Below are 23,910 nucleotides of genomic sequence, written 5' to 3' on the forward strand. Positions count from 1 at the left end.
CGTTCCTTCTCTCCAGAGATGCTGCCTGTCCCGCTGAGTTACTCCAGCATTTTGTATCTAGCATCTGTAGTTCCTTCCGACAACTATCCATGGACCTGTCTGAATGATTCTTAAACGTTGTTACAGTCTGAAGAAGGGGTTTCGGCCCGAAACGTTGCCTATTTCCTTCGCTCCATAGATGCTGCTGCACCCGCTGAGTTTCTCCAGCATTTTTGTGTACCTTCGATTTTCCAGCATCTGCAGTTCCTTCTTGAACAGTTATAGTAACTTCATTCGGTCCTGGGACTTGCATAAACCTCTCTCTCCGCCCAAAAATCTGTCCGATGGCCGCTTCGCCCATCGACCGCTTCAGATGCCTTTCCTGTGTGATGGGTGGAAATCAAAGATACTAGAGGAGCTTTGGTGGAAATTCCCAAAGGCCGGCAGATGGCGGTGGTGGCGCCGGCCGTTGGGAGCGGGAGCGGCGGCGGCGGCGATGTCGGCGTCGGCCTCTGGCTTGCAGTGTGCGGTCGCCGCCGGAGGAGGAGCTGTGGGCCGCTCCCGGGGACTGCGAGCCAGGGAGGGAGGGAAGGAAGGAGGGAGGGAGCGAGCGAGCGCCGGCGATGATGTTCCTCTTCCCTGGGACTCGGAGGCTCGTTTGGTTCAGCCTCGGGTGAAAAATGGCCACCAAGAAAAAGGGCAACGGCGGCGGAAGAAGCAGCAGCAGCAGCAACGCCAACACAACTCTTTCCACTGCTCTGGCATCCCCCGACGCCATCGTCCTGCAGCACTTCACAGGATAAATTTCAACACGGGAGGAGGGGGGAGAAGAAAAGCAGCACCAACCAACCTTCATCTCTCCTTCGTCCGCTCGACACCTTTTTATTCCCTCGGTGAGTTTGTTTAAAATGTTTCCCTTCCCCTCTCCCTAAAAATAAATAACTGGCGCATTATAATATATATATATGTTTGTTTATATATATATAAACAAACACACGGCGGGGCGCCGCCGGAACGAGGTTATTTACGAGTTTATTTATATTTCATTCCCTTCTCCTGATGAATTTCTGCCTATATCCGGCGGGCCGGTTTCCGGTGGTGGGGTTTGGAAGGAGTCGGTCGGTCGGTCGGCCGGTCGGTCGGGAGGTTAACGGAGGTGGAGGCGGCTCACGGCCCCGTCCAGCTAACGGCTCCCGGGGGAGAGGGGCGCGTCCCCCGCGACCCCGGGCTGCGAAGCCACGATGAGACCCCCCTCCCCCCTTCTTCACCCCTTCATCGTTGATCCTTATTTCTGGATTTCCCTCGGGTTTAGGCCGCTTTCATTTCGTCGTCACTTCACTAGATATAATTCGCTATTTTTTTTTGTTGTTTTGCACAAGGCGAAAAGTAGAAACGCACCCTCGTCGGATTTAACGATTCACCCTGCGACTGGGAATGTTGCCTTTTGTATGGTAGTTGGGGGGCGAGGGTAGTGGGTGGGAGAGAATGGCAAGAACTTCATCGCCTATTGCTGATTTAACGGAATCTCAGTTTGCAATTGATCGATGGGCTTATTGCAACCCGAAGTATGCTTCAAATCAATGCGATTAAAATTGACCAGTTTGCTTAAGGAGTTGCTGTTTCTAGTTGATTCTATATTCGTAACACTATTGTGGTTTTGAAGGGTAGCGTAAAGATTATCTACCCTTCTGTAGGATATTTGTCGTTCATGAACGCCAAGTATGAAACTGCGGAGTAGCAATTGAAAAACAAATCAATTGCTGATGCTGGAAATCTAAAATAAAAATAGAAAAGAAGGAAGGGCATGCATCTGTGGAGAGTCTACTTCTGTCATCGCAGATGTTGCCTGATCTCCTGAGTGTCTCCAGCATTTTCTGTTTTCTGAAATTGCAGATGTTGACCATTCTGGATTTGAGTCGATAGATAATAGGCTTACCTGTCATAAATTAGGTTTTGGTTCATCTTAGTATCAATTATTTGATTTTCTTTGTCCTGTACGGTCAGATAGCTAGTTGAATTACATAAATTATAAAGCAAATGTTTTTTCTTCATTATTTGCTAAATGGTTAATAATATCTAAAGTATCTGCATCCTTACAGAACTGGGATTGATACAGCATCCTGGTATGGCAAAACATCACTTGATTTAATACCGCAGTGAAAGATTTGTGAATTAAATGGTAACTGAATAGCTTGTCAATTGTCAGTTCTGATGAAAGGTCATTGACCCAAAATGTTAACTTTTTCTCTCTCCATAATATGCTACTGGACACGAGTACATATTCCTTTAGTTTAGATTTCCAGTGTATCAGTTGTAAATCTATGTTCCAATTTTACATTTCCTGGCCGTAGCCATTGTTATACTTCTCTAAATCGCACTTAATATTTCCTCATGAAGGGTAAGAGACCAAGATAGTAAAGGAAAAGAAGGAAAGGGAATCAATCTATACCTAAAATTGGAAGATTGTGGCATGTCAACAAAATGGAAATCCTTAGATTCATTTGCGAGGCTCAAAATTTAATGTTGATGAACAAATTTTATTGAATCTCTGATATTATGAACCTTGTGATGTATGAAAAAGATCATTAAATTCTCGTAGTAATAGTTCACGTGCTTTTTGGCTAAAATTCTTCCAGTTCCCTAAGTGGACATTGACGTTGTTTCACAGGATAAATTGCTTCAATGAAACAACATATTTTCTTTAAAATCAAGTTGGCCTGGGAAGAAGTTGAATGATTTATTGCATTTTCGGAGCCATTTGGAAACTCCCAATAGTAGCCAAAAATGCTGCTATCAGAAGTTATGAATGTTAAATGTCTTTTGTGTCTTGTTGGGTAGAAAAACAATTCACAATCACTTCTGAGTTTTAAAAAAATGTTTTGGGTTAGTATTGAGCAAAATGAATGTGGAAAATGAAAGGAAATAGTGTAACAAAAGGAATGTTGACAAATACCCATTGTAAATTGGAGAACTTAAGCGTCAGAGATGTTGTAAATGAATCTCTTGAAACATTTCAGTTTAAATATTGTATTGTTCCTTTGTCATTGTGCAGAAGACAGCAATTATATCAATTGGTTTATTGTTATATAAAACTTGGGATCATCTCGGATTTTATCCCTTCAACTTGTGTCAGCCAGTGCTGAGTGCAATATTATTAGTTAGGCTCTTGTTTGGGGCAGCAATGATCGTGTTGGCGTGGCTCTAAGAATCTTAATTTGAGTTTGAATTGTCATGGGAGAAGTAAATGGTAGGTCGAGGACCAATCCAGTAATTGCAGATGCTTTAACGTGAGAATATTGTAATTTGATGCAACATAACTGAAGCCACAAAATAAATGAGCTTTGCTGTGCAACTTGTTATTGCAAATTTCTATGGGAGATTGCTGCAGATGACTCCAGTTGATCCTTTGTGTGATGTTGGAAGACTTAATGTTTCCCAACCAGGCAGTTGACATGTTATTAAAGAGATGAATGTCAGGATAGAGGCTAAAATGATGGAAAGTTTCCGTGTGGGAAAATGTCATACTTATTTCTTCTCACATGGAAAATTAAATGTTATCTTAAATTTCTTTTGACATTGGCAATGATTGCTTGCAATAGAAGATGAAACGTATTCAGGTATAGATATCTGACCACAATGTCCGCTTTATTGAATACAGACGATAAGTATTCATTTAAGGTCTCTTCACGTCCTCTGGTTCCATACACAAATTGCCCCTTTGGTCCCAGTTTGATCCTAGTCTTCCCCATTAGGCTTTTCCCTGGATACACATTGAGATGTTCCTTAATCTTGTCTGCCAGTGATGTAATATGCCATATATTTGTCCTTCTAAACTGTTTTAAGTGCCCTCTTACCCATCCTGTGTGCTTGTTGTGCCTCTCATATTTTCAGTTCTCCCTCCCTCACTATCTTTTTCATCCAGGAATTTTTGGTGTGGTTGTACCTTGCACTCACAAGTGACACATTGGCCTTGCACACTCACTATTTTGCTTTTAAATTACTTCCACTTGTTGTATGTAGACTTACTTGCAAATAGCTCTCCTACTCTACCGTTGCCAGGTCCTGATTTATGGTATCGAAATTGGCCTTCTCCCAATTCAGGTCGTTAGTTTCCAGTCCATTCTTATCCATTTCCATAATTATCTTTAGTTATGGTCACCATGTCCATCAGCATCGATTATGCTGAAGTGGAAATATTTGAGAGCTTCAGACTCCTTGGCATAAATATTAACAATGATCTGTCGTGGAACCTACTACATCGAAGCAACAGCTATGAAGGCATACCAACACCTCTACATCCTTTGCAGGGCTCGAAATTAACGATTGCCCGGGTGCCACTGACCACTCAAAGTGCCGCCGGGCAACCTAAACACCGAGTCATTTTGCCTGGCTTGGCAACCAGATACTGGTTTGTACCGAAGACAGACACAAAAAACTGGAGTAACTCAGGCAGGCATCATCTCAGGAGAAAAGGAACGCAATGTTTTGTGTCAGCGGTGACGGCTGTATTGCATGGGAAAGATACTAGGTGCGGGGTGAGGAAGGGTCGGAGCGAATGACGGGCCCCGAACAGCGGCTCCATCTCCTCCCGCCCGCCCCGATAGCGGCCGCTGCTTGTAAATCCGCTAACGGCGCTTTCAATACAAAGCCTCCCGCACGCCGAGGCAGGGAGGGGGACGCCTCGGCGTGCGGGAGGGCTTGTATTGAAAGCGGCGTTAGCGCATTTGCAAGCAGCGGTCCTTATCAGGGCGGGCGGGGTGCGGGAGGAGGAGGTGATAGTCGCGGCCGCTGCTGCCACTGTTCAGGGTCCGTCATTTGCTCCAACTCTTCTGAAGCAGCTGCACCAAAGATACTATAGCTATAGGGTCTTTGAGCTGCACTGCTCGGCCCAGCACCTTGCTGTTGGCTGGCGGAGGAGGGAGGCGGTGGCGAGGAGTTCCCAACGGCCAAGGCAGCAGGGCGATGTTGTCGGAGGAGCGTTGACCCTCCTTCCTCCATAACTCGCCCCCCTTCTCTCTCTCGTACGACCCCTCCAACCCCTACCCCCCTTATACTGGGACCCATCCTCTCCAACCTGCACTGATCCCCCATTCCCGCCTCTATTCAGTCCTCACTGACATCCCCTGTGCTCGCCTCCCCATCTCCCCCCCCCCCCCCCCCCCCCCCCCCCCAATCTATTCATCCTGTGCTGATCACCCTATCCACCTCGCATTGATTCTCCTGCCCCCCCATCCACCCTACACTGGTCCCCCAATTCATCCTGTACTCACCCCCTTTCCCATCCATCCTGCACTTTCCCATCCATCCTGCACTTCTCCTCCATCCATCGTGTACTGATCCCCCATCCATCCTGTACTAATCCACACATTCATCCCGTACTGACCCTCCGATCCACACTGTACTGACCCCCCCCCCTCCCCCCATTCATCCTGCGCTGATCTCCCCTACCCATCCATCCTGTACTGATCCTCCCATTCAAGAAGAATGGGGGGGAACAGTCTGAAGAAGGGTCTCGACCCGAAACGTTGCCTATTTCCTTCGCTCCATAGATGCTGCCTCACCCGCTGAGTTTCTCCAGCACTTTTGTCTACCCCCATCCATCCCGTACTGAACCCCCCCATTCAACACCACTGACACCCCCTGTGCTCTCCCCACACAATTTTACCTACTCCAACCAACACGTATAATTCACCTGCCTCAATCCATCCATTCTGCACCGACTGCCTTCTAACCCCCGCCCCGCCATCTATCCACCCCGCACTGATTCACACCCACCCCCTTCCCTGACCCTATTGTCCTGGAAATGTTTTCAGAGTGAACATTGACTATGTTTGATAACAGAATGCAATCAAATGTGTTTTAATTCCCATTATTTGTTTTAATCCACAAAAATGGATTAATTAAATTGTGAACACGTGAAACATTAAAACCGCAGTGTTCGATTGTCACTGCTGCCGTTGACACGTTATTACAGTATTCATTTTAACGGCAAATCAATGCTCTTAATATGGAGTATCAGTACAGGTGCACAACCTTTTATCCGGTGTTCCGGAAACCGAAAAACTCAGAAAAACGGCCATTTTTTCCAGGATGTGGTCTGCACACCAAAGCTCGCGTTTTGCGCCAAACTTGACCCGTAATGACCCACGGTCAACCCAGGTCTGTACTACTATAGAGGCTGCCTCCTCCCCGGAGACCGGGAGACGCTTAAACATCTGTAAATCATTGCTTAAATGTTAGTCAGTTAGTTTGGAGGGCTTTTATGTGAAGGGGGAGAGAAGGGGTAAACTTTAATTCTTAGTCCCCTACCTGGTCGGAGAGGCGGGGAGCGGTCAATGCCTTACCGGATCGCCGTGCAGTAAGCTCCGCAGTGCTGTGGCCGGTGGGGCTGCGGGCGGCGCCGGTTGTAGCTCCGACCCCGGCAACTCTACCCCTGGCTGCGAGGCGCTCCAAATCCAGCGCGGCCCGCGGCCGGACGCCACAGCTCCGAGAATGTTGGGAGTCGGCGGCGTCGCAGCGCTGGGATAGCAGCGGGGAGCGGGCAATGCCTTACCGGGTCGCCGTGCGGCAAGCTCCGGAGCGCTGTGGCCGCCGACTCCCCAACGTTCGCGGAGCGTCGCTGGATTTGGAGCCGCGCAGCCAGGGGTAGATTTGCCGGGGTCGGAGCTCCAACCGGCGCCGCCCGCGGCCGGACGGAGCCCCCAGCTCCGCGAGGTTGGGAGTCGCCGACCAGGTAGGGGACTAAGAATTAAAGTTTCCCCCTTCACCCCTACTCCACCACCACCACATAAAATCCCTCCAAACTAACTGACTAACATTTATGCAATGATTCTCCCGGTCTCCAGGGAGGAGGCAGCTGCTCCAGACTTTTCAAGCCGCCCGCGCTACCTACCTAATCTACGCTAAAAATCTTCCATTAGGAAATCCGAAAATGTCCGAAATCCGACAAGTGTCTGGTCCCAAGGCTTTTGGATAAAAGGTTGTGCACCTGTACTATAGTTATTTAATGAGCAACATTCACAACTATACGTACGCATATATGTTACCATGGTCCAGGATTTATTGACACGGGTTGATCATACGCTGAATAATCCAACCACATTTTTGTTTGGAAGTGGAAAGAACTAATAGAAATTGTATTAATTGCAATGTGTAAAAAGAGTTGAGATACTGTCTTATAATTTTGCTGCATGTCATTGTGGGATATATCATGTCCTGATTGGTGAATATGTTTAGTTTGTGACTTTATTTGAAGCAGAAATAATACGTGAATTGAGTATAATTCCGACTGGTAACTACGCACTTCGAGCACATTATCACACGCGTCGTGCAAGCCATCTTAAATGACCACCTAAACTGTCATTTGGCAACCTAAAAAGCTGCCAAGGTTGCCCGGTTGGCAACAGGGGAAAAAAGTTAAGCGAGAGCCCTGCTTTGGAGACTGATGAAATTTGACATGTCTCCAATGACTCAACACACCTCTATAGATGCATCATAGAAAGCATACTGTCGTGTTGCATCACAGCCGATTTTGGGAACAGCATTGCCCAAGACAGCAAGAAATTGTAGAGAGTTTTAAATGAAATCACACAGACCAGACTCTCCACGTTTGACTCCATGTGTACCACGCTGCCTCAGGAAAGCAGGAAACACAATCAAAGCCAATCATTCTTTTTATTCCCCACTCCCGTCAGGCAGAAGATACAAAAGCTTGAAAGTATGCACCACCATACTCAGGAACAGCTTCTGTCCCTCTGTTACCGGGCTTCTGAACAGTCCTTCCATAAACTAAGGTACAGTCAGATCCTCCTCTTTCGTATTTTCAGACTTTCTCTGAAAATGTAATGCTACGTTGCTGAGAAGTATATTCAATACTTTCCATCTTTCCCTTTGGTCAATAAACAAAAGATGAGGGAGTTGGCCATTCGGCCCTTCGAGCTAGCACTGCCATTCATTGTGATCATGGCTGTAAATCCACAATCAGTACCCCGTTCCTGCCTTCTCCCCATATCCCTTCACTCTATCTTTAAGAGATCTATCTAACTCTCTCTTAAAAGCCTCCAGAGAACTGGCCTCCACTGCCTTCTGAGGCGGAGAATTCCACAGATTCATAACTCTGTGTGGAAAAAGCCTTTCCTTATCTCTGTTCTAAATGGCTTACCCCTTATTCTTAATCTGTAGCCCCTGGTTCTGGACACTCCCAACATCGAGAACATGTTTCATGGTCTACCCTATGCTTTTGAGTTTGGTTTGACTGTGTTCACGTATAGTATTTATCTAATTTGATTGGCTATGAAAAACAAAGCTTTTCACCATATCTCAATACAGGTCACAATAATAAACCTAAACCACAGATTCGAGCCACTTGTCCAGCTACATTCACTAGCATTACATCCACTGCCCATTCTCTACTAGGGCTACCCGTACACTAGCTCAAAAATCACCCAAACCAAGTTAGCAGCAGACAAAAACCCTCCAGCTCATTGAGTCCTATACCACAGCTGTCTCATTTATACTAGCCCCATTTTATTCTCCCCATTCTCTGCTCATCTGGCTGTCTAAACTGAAGCTTTGCATTAAAAGAGATGTATATTAACCTCTCATTCCTCCCACTTACCTTTACCTATATATTTCATATCCTTTTGTTTACTGAACTGCTTTGGTTTTTCCCCCTTGTAATGCACCCCCTTTCCTCATCCCTGTCACCAACCTTGTATTTCCTTTAACCACAAATTCATCCGGCCTCTCCTGCAATTTCTTCATGGCACGTGGCTCCTCAAGTAATCCAGAGATTACAAACTATAAATACCTGCCCTTTAATTAGTTACCAAGATGCCTAAATTCATGTTGCAGGCCTTTTTTCCACTTTTATCGGTGTGTAGAATTTGTGAAGATTATGATATATTTCTTGGAAATTTTGCTTAGCGTTCTAATAAATTGAAAGAACTTTATTCCTTACAACGTCAACCACAAACATCAGATCACTGTCTCTGTCTAAAGCAGTACCAGTAAAGCAGCGCTTTGACTGATTTGAGTATGCAAATTAGTTGGAGTAGGCCACTTGGCTCCACTATTTAATAAGCATTGTAACCTTAATTCCACATCTCTTCCACCTCAGTAACTATTCGCCCCCTATGCTATCAAATATCTGGCCAGTTCTGCTTCATGTTGGAGATGAGATTCATGCCTTCAGAAAAATAAATTCAACAGATGACTGCTAATTTTTAGCAGCACCCCTCTTGTTTCAAGATTTTTGCATAAGAGGAAACAACATTTCCACATCCACCATCGTGAGACTCGTTTCATTCAAGAGCAGAACCTTTTGGAATAACTTTAGTAATTTTGGTTATAGGTTTTTGTGGGAAAATATGTAGAATTAGCTGAGCTACCGCAAGCTCTACTTATCTGTGAATCTCTGATTTACTTTGCTATACCACCAGTGCTGGGGTCTCAGATCAATAGGTATACCTTTTGGTCAGTCAGTTAATTTATTTTTATACTCTGACAAATCTTTTGGGATATTTCAAGGGAATAATCAGCAGAATGATAAAGATAAAGCAGATTACATGGTGCTTTCAGGGGGCTTTTGATAAGGTGCCATACACTAAATTATTAAATAAATTTAGAGTGCATGGAATTTGGACTAATTATGGTGCCATGGACAGAAGACTGGTTAATGGACAGAACACGGAGGGAGATTAATTGATACATTTTTTTGGTTGTGACCAGTGGGTACTGCGGGATAGATGTAGGCACTCGGCTGTTCGCAATCTGTAGTAATGATTTAGATGAGATTCAAAATAAAATATTCAAGTTTGCTGCTGATAAAGAGCTAGGTGACAGTGTGAGCTGTGAGGAGGATGCAGAAACGCTTCAGATTATATGAATGATAAGAATGGCAGATCAATTATAAAGTGGAAAATGTAATTCAATTTGGAATTGAAAAAAAGAAACGTATATCCAAATGGTGAGAGATTAAAAAGTATGTGTTCAAAGGCACCAAGGTACTTAGACATTAATCATAAAGTTAACATACTGGCAAGAAAGCAATATGGAAGGCAAACAATATATTGGTAAAGGACAAAATCAAAGTCAGCAATGATCAAGGAAAGGTAGAGCTCACAATGGTTGCAGAGAAGGTGATGACGTGTAACTAACGAGTGAAGCAGTGAAACTAAGTCGGACGACAGGGAAACTAGTAGGACAACTAGGGTGGGGGAGGGACAGAGAGAGGAAATACAAGGGTTACCTGAAGTTAGAGAAATCAATATTCATTCCACTGGGTTGTAAGCTTCCCAAGTGAAATATGAGGTGCTGTTTCTCCAATTTGTGCTTGACCTCACTGAGCAAAGGTGTTCAGCAAAAGGATAGCCCAGTCTGTGCTTGCTCTTACTATTATACAGCAGTCCACATTTAGAACAGTGGATACAGAAGATAAATTTGGAGGAGATGCACGTGAAACTCTGCCTCGCCTGAAAGGACTGTTAAGGTCCTTGGTCAAAGTCGAGGGCAGAAGTATAGGGAATCTCCTGTGGTTGCGGGGGAAAGTAGCTGGGGGCAGCGTGGTTTGGAAAGAGGAAAGGCGTGGAAATGAAAAGGTGTGACGTGGTAGGATCCCATTGGAAGTGGCGAAATGTCAAAGGATTATGTGCTGTATGCGACGACTGATGGGGTGAAAGGTGAGGACCAGTTGTGACTGGGGGAGGGGGAGCAAGAGTGGCGCTGTGGGAAAACGAACTGCTGGAATAACTCGCGGACCTTCTAGAAAATCGACGATCTAAGCAATTTACCCATTGCCAAACACAAACACTAGAGATTGAAAAAAAGTTTTACCCGACCCTCTCTACACCCACCACATAAAACAATCCAGAGAACATTAACATATACTTTTAAGACACACTTAAAAACTAACGTCCAAATATGCCCCCCCTCCTCTCTGCCCCCCCTACACCCCCTCCTCTCTGCCTCCCCTGCCCCCCTCCTCTCGCTGCCCCCCCTCCTCTCTCTCCTGCCCCCCCTCCTCTCTGCCCCCCCCCTCTCTGCCCCCCCTCTCTCTGCCCCCCCCTCCTCTCTGCCCCCCCCTCCTCTCTCTGCCCCCCCTCCTCTCCCCCCTCCTCTCTGCCCCCCCCTCCTCTCTCTCTGCCCCCCCCTCTCTCTCTGCCCCCCCCCTCCTCCTCTCTGCTCCCCCCCCCCCCCCCCTCTCTGCCCCCCCCCCCCCCCCTCTGGCCCCCCCCCCTCCTCTCCTGCCCCCCCTCCTCTCTCTGCCCCCCCCTCCTCTCTGCCCCCCCCTCCTCCCCCCCCCCCCCTCCCCCCCCCCCCCCCCCCCCCCCCCCTCTCCCCCCCCCCCCCCCTCTCTGCCCCCCCCCCCCCCCCCCCCCCCCTCTCTGCCCCCCCCCCTCTCTCTCTGCCCCCCTCCTCTCTGCCCCCCCTCCTCTCTGCCACCCCCCCTCCTCTCTCCTCTCTCTCCCCCTCTGCACTGCCCTACCCCCTCTCTGCCCCCCCCCTCCTCTCTGCCCCCCCCTCCTCCTTACTCCTCCCTTCCACTCCCTTCCTTCCTCTCCCCTATCCCCCCCAATCCCCCCAAACGCAATATTGAGGGAACGGGTTGTGTTGGAGAAATGGGTGAGTGGTGGAATATTGCCTTGGGGAACAGGTTGCGTTGGGGGACCAGGTCTCCCGTGTGACAGGAACCCAACAGGTCCCCCTTGGTGTAGTAAGATTATGAAGGGTTTGGACACGCGAGAGGCAGGAACATGTTCCCAATGTTGTGGGAGTCCAGAACCAGTGGCCACAGTTTAAGAATAAGGGGTAAGCCATTTAGAACGGAGATGAGGAAACACTTTTTCACAGAGAGAGTTGTGAGCCTGTGGAATTCACTGCCTCAGAGGGCGGTGGAGGCTGGTTCTCTGGATACTTTCAAGAGAGAGCTAGATAGGCCTCTTAAAGATAGTAGTCGGGATATGGGGAGAAGGCAGGAACGGGGTACTGATTGGGGATGATCACATTGAATGGCGATGCTGGCTCAAAGGGCCGAATGGCCTACTCCTGCACCTATTGTCTATTGTCTTTACCATCTCCATCATTCCATAATAATTAGTGTGGCTTGGTGTCAGCTTTGTTTGTTAACATTCTCATGAAGCATCTTGGGATGTTGTTCCCGTGTTATTCAGGTGTTACACCAAGTGGAAATTATTGATGCTCTGTGAAGCAGTGAGACATTGGTGGATAAAAGGCATTATAAGAATGCAACATCTGTCATAACGAAAACACTTACATTTATATTAGTTTTATGTAGAATGTCTCAACAACATTTGACTCCAACCATATAAGGAGATATAAAAATATGTGGTTTATAGCTTGGTAAATAGGTCAGGTTTATATCACAATAGACAGTGCTGGGTGTTCCTTATGAACTTCAAACCGTTTGTTTTGTAATTGTTTTATTTTTAAATGATATGACATGCCAACATTTTAAAAATAGTTTTGCTCAACAGACTGGGATAAATACAGCAGAATCTGATGAATATGGTGCACTCTGTTTCTGGCCTATAAAAGAGGGTAATTGACCATAAACCATTTTGCTTGTTCAGAGATTTGTTGGGATCTGGGATGCTTCATCTAGAAAGTGTTAGAAAGTTGATTTCACAAAATGTTAAACCTGCAGATAAGAAACATGAGAATGTAATACATTTTCTAATGAAAATTTTACCTGTAGCATAAGTTTGAGTATGATGTCCAAATGCTTTTATTGCTCACACTCCAAAAATACAGTACCATCCTTTATGTTTGGCTTCCAACTATCCTTTCTTCTTTCTCCTCCGATAGATGTTTGATCCATCAAGGGCAAGGGTGAGGTCATGCACCTTGGAGAGAGATTGCAAGTAGAGAAAGATTTTGGTGCCCTGGTGCACGGATCACGAGTGGGAGGGCCTTGAAAGAGGGGACATAGCAGCAAGTTGGCAGTCAGTTCCACCAAATAATTAAGAAGGCAAATAACATTTGGGGTTTTATTGTAAAGGAATTCAAATTTAAAAATAGGAAAATGTTACAATTGAACAGGGTGTTGGTGGGGCCTTGCCTGGAAATCTGAACAGTTTTGGTCTTATCTGAAGAAAAAGGTAGTATTATTGAGGTGGTATGAAGCAGATTCATCAGGTTAATTCTTGGCATGAAAATATTGTCCTACCAAGAGAGACTAAATAATTTGGGCTTCTATTGTTCCCAGTTTCAAACAATGAGAAGTGACCATATAAAATGATCCTTGGCAGGGTAGATGTTGAGATGTTTTCACGAGTGGGAGAGTTTTGAATAAAAGGACATACTATAAGAAATTGGTAATTGCTTTTCACAGAGTCTGGTGAATCTGGAATTCTCTTCCCTGGTGATTCAAGATTCAAGATTCAATTTAATTGTCATTTGGACCCCTTGAGGTCCAAACGAAATGCAGTTTCTGCAGCCATACATTACAAACAAATAGACCCAAGACACAACATAATTTACATAAACATCCATCACATCGCTGTGATGGAAGGCCAAAAAAACTTATCTCTCCACTGCACTCTTCCCCCCCTCCACGTTGCAGCCCCAACGACAACGGAGACCCGACAAAGAAAAGGTCGGGTCTCCCGTGCAGGGAGAGATTTAAAAGTTACCCCCTCCCTCCCACCTCCCCCACACCCCCACACACACACACACCCCAACAAAAATTAACAAACACTACATAAAAACAGACAAAAATAATAAAAACGCGGACGGGCTGCAGAGGCCGCTGCTGACGAGAGTCGAGCCGCCTACCGAACTGGTGAGTGGTGGGAGCTAGCTCATTGGAAGCATTTACAATGGATAAGGTGAATGCATAGTCTTTTTCCTAAGGCTGGGGAATCTAGAACTTGAGGACATAGGTTTAAGATGAGAGAAGAAAGATTTAACAGGAAGCAAAAGGTAGCTTTTTCTCACAGAGGATGGAACGAGCTGCCCAAGGAAGTTATTGGAGTAAAAAGTGCTGGAGTAACTTAGCCGGTTGGGCAACATCTCTGGAGAACATGAATGAGTAACATTACCGGTCTGGGTAGAAACTAATTGAGGCAGGTACAATAATCTTAAAAAGACATTTGGACAGGTACATTGATATGAAAGATTTAGAGGGATATGGGCCAAAAGCAGGGCAAATAGAACTAGCTCTGAGGCATCCTGGTCAGTTTGGATGAGTTGGCCTCTAAGACCTGTTTTGTGCTATTTGACCTTATGGAAGTGAATAAATATTTGAGAGCAGAGGGATGGAGATATGGCCCAGAAGAGGAGTTGAGGCCAGCATAGAACAGCCATGAACATGTCAAATGGCAAGACTGGGCTTTAGGTACCTGATGGCCTGCTCCAGCTCCTATAATATTGTGTTATTGTTTTTTAAAAATCCTTATTTAGCCCCCTCATTAAAGGCAGTACCCAGGCTAAAACTGGTTTCGATTCCAGAGAACTGCTTATAATTCGAACTGTTCGGAACTCAGAAATGTTCAGAATCAAAGTGTGGGAAAGGATCAAAGAAACTGCTGTGACAGGAAGATAAGCAGGCACGGAAGAACAGCCGCCAGCCGGCTACACTGATCCAGTGAGAGAGTCTGCTCAGTGCTCCCAGCACTGTTTGGTTCGACCCAGTCCCATTGTTGCGGCTCTGGGTGGGCGAGAGGAACCTAGAAACATGCCATTTCTACCCCCCCCCCCCCCCCACCCCCCCCCCCCCCCCCCCCCCCCCCCCCCCCCCCCCCCCCCCATTTACTTTTACTGCTTGATTGCAATTTTCTTGCACATTCTAACTTGGATTCTCAGGATGTGAATAGCTGCAAATGGGAGACTTGATTAAAATATGATCATATTTAAATGTTTTGGTTAGAAATTGTAACAAAGCAGATTCTAAGACAGGGTTACAAACAAAAAGTAGGGGTGTACAGCTGAGCATGTCAGCTTTCAAGGACCAGCATTGGCTTGACAATTGTCCTTTGTGTTAAGCTTCTGCAGATCTATGTCAGTATCAATATTATATTTGCTTAAAGTTTTCATATTTTGCTGATGTTTCGAAGCGTGCAAAATTGAACATGAGGAAAATACGAAGATAGACATAAAGCAAGCAGCCAGGAAAGCGACAGGTGGAGTATAATATAGAAAATCATGAACTTAGTAGGAATAATAGAAAAGTAGTTTTAAACTATTTTTAAGGGTCTCATTATTAATATACGGAAGTATTCATGTGTTCATTCATGAGAGGCAGAATAAAATTTTGTAGGTACAGGGCTAATAAAGAAAGCATATGGTGCAAGGAGGAGCCATCTTGGGGAACGGCTGCTAACCAGCAGCCGTCCGTTTAATTCATTTTTTTTTCAGTTTTTGGTTTTGTTCGTCGTTTTTTCAGGAGAAATGGACTTCTTATTGTGGGGGGAAGGAGGTAACCTTACTTCTAGGTCCCTACCTGGTCGGTGAGGCAGCTTTTTCTCTGGGCTGCCCGTCGACCCGTCCGCGTGGCCTACCAGCGGGCTTGGAGCACCGTTTCCTGGTGGGGACCGCCCAGCAACTCGGCTTCGGTGGCGGCATAGCGCTGGTGCGCCATCGCGGAGTGGAGCGGGCGATGCCTTGCCTGGGTCGCCGCGCTGGATCGACGCGCTGGAGCTCCGGTGAGCTGGACCGCCGAGAGCAACACCTGCGGGTCTGCGGAGCGGAGCGGGCGGCGCCGACATTAACATCGGGTGCCTGGGAGCTCCAACTCGGTGCGTCCTTGTCGGCTTCGGAAGCCGACAATCCCCTGCTAGGAAGCGGCCATTCCAGGTGGCCCAGCCGCTGTGAGGACTCTCCCGACGCCGGGGCAAGACCACCCGGCTAGAACGGCCAGGAACATCGGGCCTCCGTTGAGGCAACAGCGGTGGCCTTAATAGGCCTGACTTTTGGGAGAACTGGGGTTGGGGACTGGACTTTTGTGCCTTCTCCCACAGTAGTAACCACTGTGAGAAGATGATTTTTCTGTGTAAGGTACTTTGTTTGTCTGTGTCCAAGATGGCTGTCGGAAGAGAGAGTGGACGCTGGCGCGCTTTAGCTGCCGCTGCTCTCTCTTCACATTGTGTGTTTTTTTTTTTTGATTTTGTGTCTTTGGAGCGATTTCTATCTTTAATTTGTGTATTGATGATGTCCTTATTATTTATTTTTCTCCAACTATATGTTTTTTTTCTCTTCTGTTTAATCTTTGTAAGGTGACCTTGAGATTTGAAAGGCGCCCGAAAATAAAATTTATTATTATTATTATTATATTGAAATTATTTGTGAGATGAATGTGAGTTGAGCTGTCTAATTGGGCTATCGGCAATCCTGGCAATGGGCCTGAGAATAAAGTTATTGGCAAGATAGCAACACGTTTCTGGCCCCATGCGTAGAGCTTATGCTGAACATTGTGTTGAGAATCAGATGAGTAGTAAGCTGCGATATACAACGGCTCTCCAGCCCTTCAAATAAGGTTGACCGCAAATTGGTGCTGAGGCTCTTGGAAGTTCTCATGCGGGTAAAATTGGTAACTCTCGCTCATTCAGCTTTATGGGTCCAAGTAGGGATAGGTGTCATTGGTGACGATACTAATTTTGTGATTATATACTTTATAAAAATGCTAAATTTTAAGGGACAACATGACCGTGGCAAAGGGGTCAGTGTTGGTCTCATTGGAGGAGACTCGAGAGGCTGTATTTTTTCAGCATTTTCTTGTACTTTGTCTCTAAATTATTTATGTTTCATGTCTCAAAAATATGATGAATATGATGTAAGTTAAATGTAGGATACATGAAGAAATGGAACATATACTTGCTAAATTAAGATAAGTGGAGGTCCTAGCTTATTGAAATGCCTTAACATTTTAGCCCATCCAAGACTGGATGAGCTCCAAACTATGACCCAATGATGTGAAAATTCTTTAGACTTGTAATAGTTGTTGATTAGGTCAGAAATTGCTTGAATTATTATTATTTATTTATTTATTTTTTTTTTTGTTTATTTTATTAGAAGTTAATACAGTACAAAACAGTACAGTGGAACCTAATTTTAGGTGCCAACTATGTAATACCGTAATCCATTCTATGTACAACCTCTAGTTTTATGTTATGAGAAGGAAGTAAGCAAGACAAGAAAAATAAAACAATAGAAAGAGGAAAAAGTGGGAAAATAGATGGTAGAGAGTAGAAAAACGTGAAGTGTGTATATAAAAAATAAAAAAGAAAGAGAGAAAATGGAAAGTAAAAATAGAAGAGAAGGCCCCTTAAAAGAGAATTTTTCAAATCTGTATTCGGAGATGTAGATCTATCCGCGTCATGAACTGAAATCAGCAATCTTTACGGTACCGCTGCATCACATGATTCCAAAAAGTCGATGAAAGGAGACCAACTCCTTAAGAATTGGTCATATTTATCAATTAGTCGGAGTCTCATTTCTTCAAGGCGTGCTATGTCCATCATATTCCTAATCCACATTTTATAAATTGCTTGAATTATGATACAGCACTGATCCATGGTCTTGCTCATCTGTTAAAATGCCACTACGTAGCTTAAAATAAATATAATTGTCCAGATATTCGTAGATGACTGCTCAAATGAACAATATCATACCAGGATTCTACAAGTATGGTTACAAGTCAACTACTTGGATCTTGATCTTCTGCTGTCCAGCAGTATACCCATGATCGTAACAATGGCATATCTGCTGGGCGTTCCACGTTTCCTGATTAAAATTGTTTGAAGATTTTGCACACCCATTTATTTCTGAAACCACAGCAACTCTTCCAGCAATTTCCAGCAAATTGTATCCTGCAATTCTTTTGTAAGCTTAAATCTGTTGGAATTAATGTTCACCACAAAGACTTGTATTGAAGCCATTTCAAAATGATCCAACTGCATCTGTGCTTGCTGTTGATTAAAAATAAATTTTGATTTTAATGTACATATGTTTAAATGCAGAAATCTTAAAGTTTCTTCCCTTTACTTTGAATTCCACAAGCTGTATTTTTATTGTGTTATTGAAAGACATGAAGGTGTGGCATGCTGCAGATGCTAGAGGCAGAGAGATTTCATGATAGAAGTACATCAATTATAAACTAAAAATAGAAAATGGTGGAATAGAAAAAACAAATGGCAAAAATGTTTTTGATGGTCTATTTTGAGCAAGATGATTGACCTGGAAATTTTAGACTTGTTTCACTTTTCATAGGTCCAATCTGAATATCTTCAGCATTTCCAGTTTGTTTCGAATGTGCAGCATTTGAATTGTAAAAAGAATATTTACCACACTACTAAAATGGTTCAATCAACAGAAAAGTAGACATGGCAGTACACGGACTTAATTGTGACAGCCAGGCTTTTCTTTGATGCTGAAGAAAAGAAGGGAAATTTTAGACCTTCATCCACATAACTTCCATGGTGAAAAGTTTACGTTAATTTTAGTAAACTTTGAGGAGAAAGGTTAGTTCGTTGGGTGTTTGGTGGCTGTAAAAAAATCAGTGAATTTCATTTGAAAATAAATGTTGCAAATAGAATGCATTCTATAATAATAATTTATCTTTATTGTCATCGTACAAGAACAATGAGATTAAGATTGCAACCTCCGTATCGATGCTGTAAAATAACTAAGGTTAAAGTACAAATAGGTCCATGTATACTGAGGTTAAAAGTTACAGCAGCTGTCACTGTTGAGATAAGTCAGTTGTGCCAGTTGCTTATGGGGGCAAAGACAGATTATGGGGGATACTTAGCAGACCGATTCAGTGCAGTTATAGCTCTAGGGAAAAAGCTATTTCTCAGTCTGGAGGTGCAGGCGCGAAAGGCCTTATAACGTCTGCCAGATGGAAGAAATTCAAACAGACGGTGGCATGAGTGTGTGGAGTCCTCACAGATGCTGATGGCTTTTCTGAGGCAACGTGCATTGTAGATGTCTTCCAGGGCTGGGAGCTGTATCTCAATGATCTGTGCTCTGGAGACGACCCTCTGAAGAGCTCTCCTATCCACTGCTGTGCAATTAGGATACCACACAGAGATGCAGTATGTTAGGATGCTCTCTGCGGCGCAGCAGTAGAAAGTCACCAGCATCTGTTGGGGCAGACCAGCTTCTTTCAGCATCCTCAGGAAAAACAGCCATTGCTGTGCTTTCTTGACCAATGCAGTGGTGTTACTGGACCATGTGAGGTCCTCTGAAATGTGTGTGCCCAAAAACCTGAAGCTGGACACGCTCTCCACTCTGTCCCCGTTGATGAAGACTGGGGCATACTCATCACCCTGTAACCTTCTAAAGTTGATGATCAGCTAGCTCCTTGGTCTTAGCTATATTTAGGGACAGGTTGTTCTCTGACTACAAGCTCGCCAGGTTCACTTCCGCTCTGTAGGCTGACTCATCGCCATTGGAGATCAGCCCAATCACTGTTGTGTCATCCGCAAATTTAACGATGGTGTTAGTGGCGAATGCAGGAACACAGTTGTGTGTGAAGAGGGAGTAGAAGATGGGGCTCGGTACACAACTTTGTGGTGTGCCAGTACTCGGAGTAATAGTGGAGGACAGGAGGGGGCCCAGTCTCACCGACCTGAGGACGCTCCGACAGGAAATTCAGGATCCAGTTGAATAGTGACGACCTGAGGCCTAGCTGGCGAAGTTTGAAAGTGAGCTGTGTGGGGATGACTGTATTGAAAGCAAAACTGTAGTCTCCAACTAGCATCCTCACATATGTGCCCTGTCGCTCCAGGTGAGTCAGAACAGTATGAAAAGCTAGAGAGATATGGCGGTATGCAGCGTCACACACTAACTATACCCCCCCCCCCCCGCACTCACGCTAATTACCCCCCTTGATATTATATTAATATGATTAATTTGCTCCTTTTACTCCATAACCACCCTATCTACTGACGCATAGCCCCCAACGCAGTCACATCTAGAGAGGGGGGGGGGGGGGGTTGGGGGCAAGGGTAGAGAATGAGGGCAGAGAGAGAAGGGGGGGGAGAGAGAGGGGGTGAAAATCGGGGGGGGGGGTGAGGGGGAGAGAGAGAGAGTGAGGGGGAGGGGGGGGGGTGGGGGTCCCGGGGAGAGGAAAGGAGCAGGGAGAGGAGTGGGTAGGCATGTGTGGGGGAGAGGAAAAAAACGGGGGTGGGGGGGGGGGGGGGGGAGGAGGGGGGGGGAGGGGGGGGAAGGAGGGTGGAGGGAAAGGAGGTGGGTGTGTGGAGGGGAGGGATGGGGGGGGGGGATGGGGGGGAGGGGATGGAGGGGAGGGGAGAGAGAGAGGGGTAGGAGGAAGGGAGGGGGGGTACAGGAGAGGGGGGGATAGGATAGAGGAGAGGGAGGGGGGGAAGAGGAGAGGGGCTGAGAGGAGGGGGGAGGGAGAGGGAGGGGGGGGAAGAGGGAGAGAGGAGGGGAGAGGAGAGGAGAGAGAGGGAGAGAGGGGGGGAGGGGGGGGGTAGGGGAGAGAGGAGAGAGAGAAGGGAGGGAGAGAGACAGGGGGAGGGAGAGAGAAAGAAAGAGGGATAGGGAGAGAGAGAGAATGCCTTTTTACTCAACCCAAACCCCCCAAACAACCATTCGCAGACAGTGCTTTTTTCCTCAAAAGGGTGCAAATGGTGGCAGATTTTCCGGGCAATTGGATATTATTCCCATTAATATCACAGCATATTTAATTATGTCCTATATGACATGCTACACATTGGTACAATAAAATTACCAGTCAAATTGCGTTTAAAGGGACTTTGGGAAATTAGGTTGCTGAGTAAAATGTTCTAATACGTGCTGTTACATTCACGATGATCTTGTGATGAGAAAGAGATCTTGCTTTGATATGTCACCCAGAACTATGGTGACATCCAGTGATCATGGCACCTAAATAAAGCTGCATCACATTACACCCAGCCCACCACTCTGACTCCTACACGATCCTTGGAGTGCATCCTGGGGAGTGTCGTACTTGCCTCACAGTTGTGTGATTCTTAGTTCTTAATAAAACCTAATAACAAATTCAACCATTATTGGACTTTCTTTAAATATCGTTGAATATCTAAACCTATACTCATTTGTTTCTTTTAACAGGAAAAGTAAATAACGGGTTGTATATTTAGCAATGCATAAGGATAAGCAATTGCATTAATAGACTTCCTTGGACCCGTATTGAAACTTTTAAGTTGCGATCGTTGCTGTTGATCATCAACTAGGTTGAGAAACCGCTGGTCTATACTGCCCTAATTTGACAAAAGGAAGCAACTGACAATTTTGTCAAAATTGAGTTATTGCTTGTTTTAGGGTATTTGAGATATGCTCTACACAATGGTGAACAAAATCAGTCTGAGTACAATTTGAAAATATTTATACCAGAGAAGTAAGAAATTCCATCGCAGAGAGCTAAAAGAAAAACACGTTTTCCTCATTTACAAGAAAACGCCCTTCTGTCAGTTGCTTTCTTTTGTCAAAGTAGGGCAGTATAGCAATTCTCTGATGCTTGCTCGAGAGAATCTGTCCACTGAATGTGGAATAACTCCATTCTTTAATTGACATTCTTAAGATTGATTGAATTTATATGTTGATTTAACAGACTGCAGATGATGAAATTTAGGGAAACAAAAAGTTTCTAATTCCTAAAATCAGGTATGTTGCAAAACCTACCTGAAGCGTCGCTGAAAATCTGTCCCAGCCCGTGTGCGCGATTTTGGCGCCGTTTAGAGGGGGGCGGGTTTAAAACGCGATTTTTCACTAGGCTGTTCAAATCGAGGTTTTTCAGCCTAGTTAATTATTAACGAAAAATCGGTGGAAGATTCCATAGCTGGAGCTATTTTTAGTTTTAAGGGCTTTCTATACTTGTTATAGTAGGTTAAAAATTAACCTCTAAACCCCCGACCGCCAGCAACCGGCCTGATCTCATACAGCGGACAACAGCAGGTAGGCTGTTTATTTTTACTTTAAAAAGGGCTTCTTAAGATCCCTTTATACAAAGTAAAGTTGCGAGTAGCTAATTTTGGGCCCATTATATCCTGCAGTATTTTTCTGGGCGTTTGAGGGCACAAATCTAGCGCAATGTGAACGTTCTAAACCAGCGCATTCACAGGATCCCACTAGAAAGCTGATTTAAATGGACTTTAATTTACAGCAATTGAACACTAAATTCCTTCCATTTGGCCTATAAATTAATGTAAATGAGACTTAAAAATCATGTTTTATTGTGAATTATTTGTGAATATTATTTGGACACAGGCTATTTAAAAATGTTAATCATTTATTAAGAAATGGATAGAAGTTTAGATCTAGTAATTGAAGTCTGAAATTAGCTACAATTGGGTAACTAACTAATTATATGCTTTAATTTCAGGTCATCCAAGTAAGATTATTTTATATTTGTTTCAGAATGGTTCAATCTATGATAACTGAAAATTTCATTCAGTTCTCTTAATTTTTAAGAAAGTTATGGGCCTTTGACTGTCCACGATCACAGCTTTTTTGTTATGTCCATAGAAAATCAATAGGGAACAAGATGCTAATTTCCGAGTATGAAAATGGCCATAACTTTTTAAATACTTGAGATATGAAAGTGAATTAGGTGTCAAATTAAACTTATTTTTATGCTTTATCTGATGGGATAAAGTGCAGACTTGATTTTTAAAATCTCAAAATTTTGTAACATTGCTACTAAAATCCTTATATGTAGAAGAGCTTCCTAAGTTCACTTCTGAAAGTTTTAGCTCAAATGTTTAGTCTGTACCCATACCCCCACCACCCATCCACTCCCCATATTCCTAGATCAACAACAAAGGAGATGTGCGGGGAAAGTGTTTACATTCATACAGAAAGTTGTTGGTGCATGAAATCACTGCCCCTCTCACTTAAAACTATGCCCTCTTGTCCTAGACATTTTCACCCTGGGAGAAGGGTTCTGACTGTCTACCTTATCATGCCTCTGATGCTCCAGAGCGAACATTCCAAGTTTGTCCATCTCTCCCTATAGCTATTACCACTGAATGCGGGCTGCATTCCAATAACAGAGTTGCTAACTAGTACGGATTTTCCGTATTTTGTATGGAAATGCGATCAGAATAAGGATGTACGGATTTGCTTTGTAAAATACGAATTTTTAAAAAATCAGCTCGACTTCCTGTTTCATCTTGCTGCTTAAAAAATACAAGGATATAAAAAGTCACACTGCACCTCTAAAAATTATAGCAGATTAAATCTATTAGTATTTTAAATTTCAAGATCTGGAAGCATTTATCGGCTTGTCCCGCTCCAGGTTTAAATAGCGCTGTTGGTTTAACGCGTGGGAATTTCAAAGAACAGCGCTATGGGTTCTAAAAATAGCACTCCCCGCTATGGCTACAGCGCTTTGGGTCACAGACTGTTAGGGGAGGGAGAGATGGAGAAGGAGATGGAGTGGGAGGAAGGGAAAGGGAAGAGAGGGAAGGAGGAAAAAACGGAGAGGGAAGAAGAGAGAGGGAAGGTGGGAGTGAGGGAGGGTGGGAGGGAGAGGGATGGAATGAGGAAGGAGGGAGAGAGTGAAAGGGAGGCTTCCAAAATGGCTTCTACATCACCATCTGGTGTTAAATGCAGGAAGCAGCCGTTCAAACAGCAGTATACAAAGAGATGGCAATGAATGCACTGTCAAGTAAGGTGCGTAGAAGACATTTCAATTGGTAGCAAAGTTATGCATTCTTGTGCTCTTATTGGGTATGACCGCACATATATTAAAAATACTGCAAAATGGCACCACGTAAAAATACTGATTTCCTCAGCAAAATACTGATTTTCAGGTACTAGAATACCGAAATGTTCTGACAAAATTTGGCAGCTCTGCGATAAAATTCTTCTGCAACCACACCAAAGCCTCCATATCTTTCCTGTAATTGGGTGACCAGAAAAGCACACAATATTACATGAACGATTGTGTCACCAATAGACACAATT

At 44.6% G+C, this 23,910-nt stretch overlaps 1 protein-coding gene across 1 annotated transcript in view; it reads left to right on the forward strand.

Annotated features, from left to right (window-relative positions):
• Positions 1 to 381: 381 nt before the first annotated feature.
• wdfy3 (WD repeat and FYVE domain containing 3) overlaps positions 382 to 23,910 on the forward strand; it is a 287,240-nt gene continuing 263,711 nt past the window's right edge. Inside the window, exon 1 of the mRNA XM_055664858.1 lies at positions 382 to 872. The gene's annotated coding sequence lies outside the window, so the exon portion shown is untranslated. The remainder of the gene's footprint in view (positions 873 to 23,910) is intronic.

The sequence above is a fragment of the Leucoraja erinacea genome, chromosome 1 (assembly GCF_028641065.1).
Source record: "Leucoraja erinacea ecotype New England chromosome 1, Leri_hhj_1, whole genome shotgun sequence".
In the NCBI taxonomy this organism is placed as follows: domain Eukaryota; kingdom Metazoa; phylum Chordata; class Chondrichthyes; order Rajiformes; family Rajidae; genus Leucoraja; species Leucoraja erinaceus.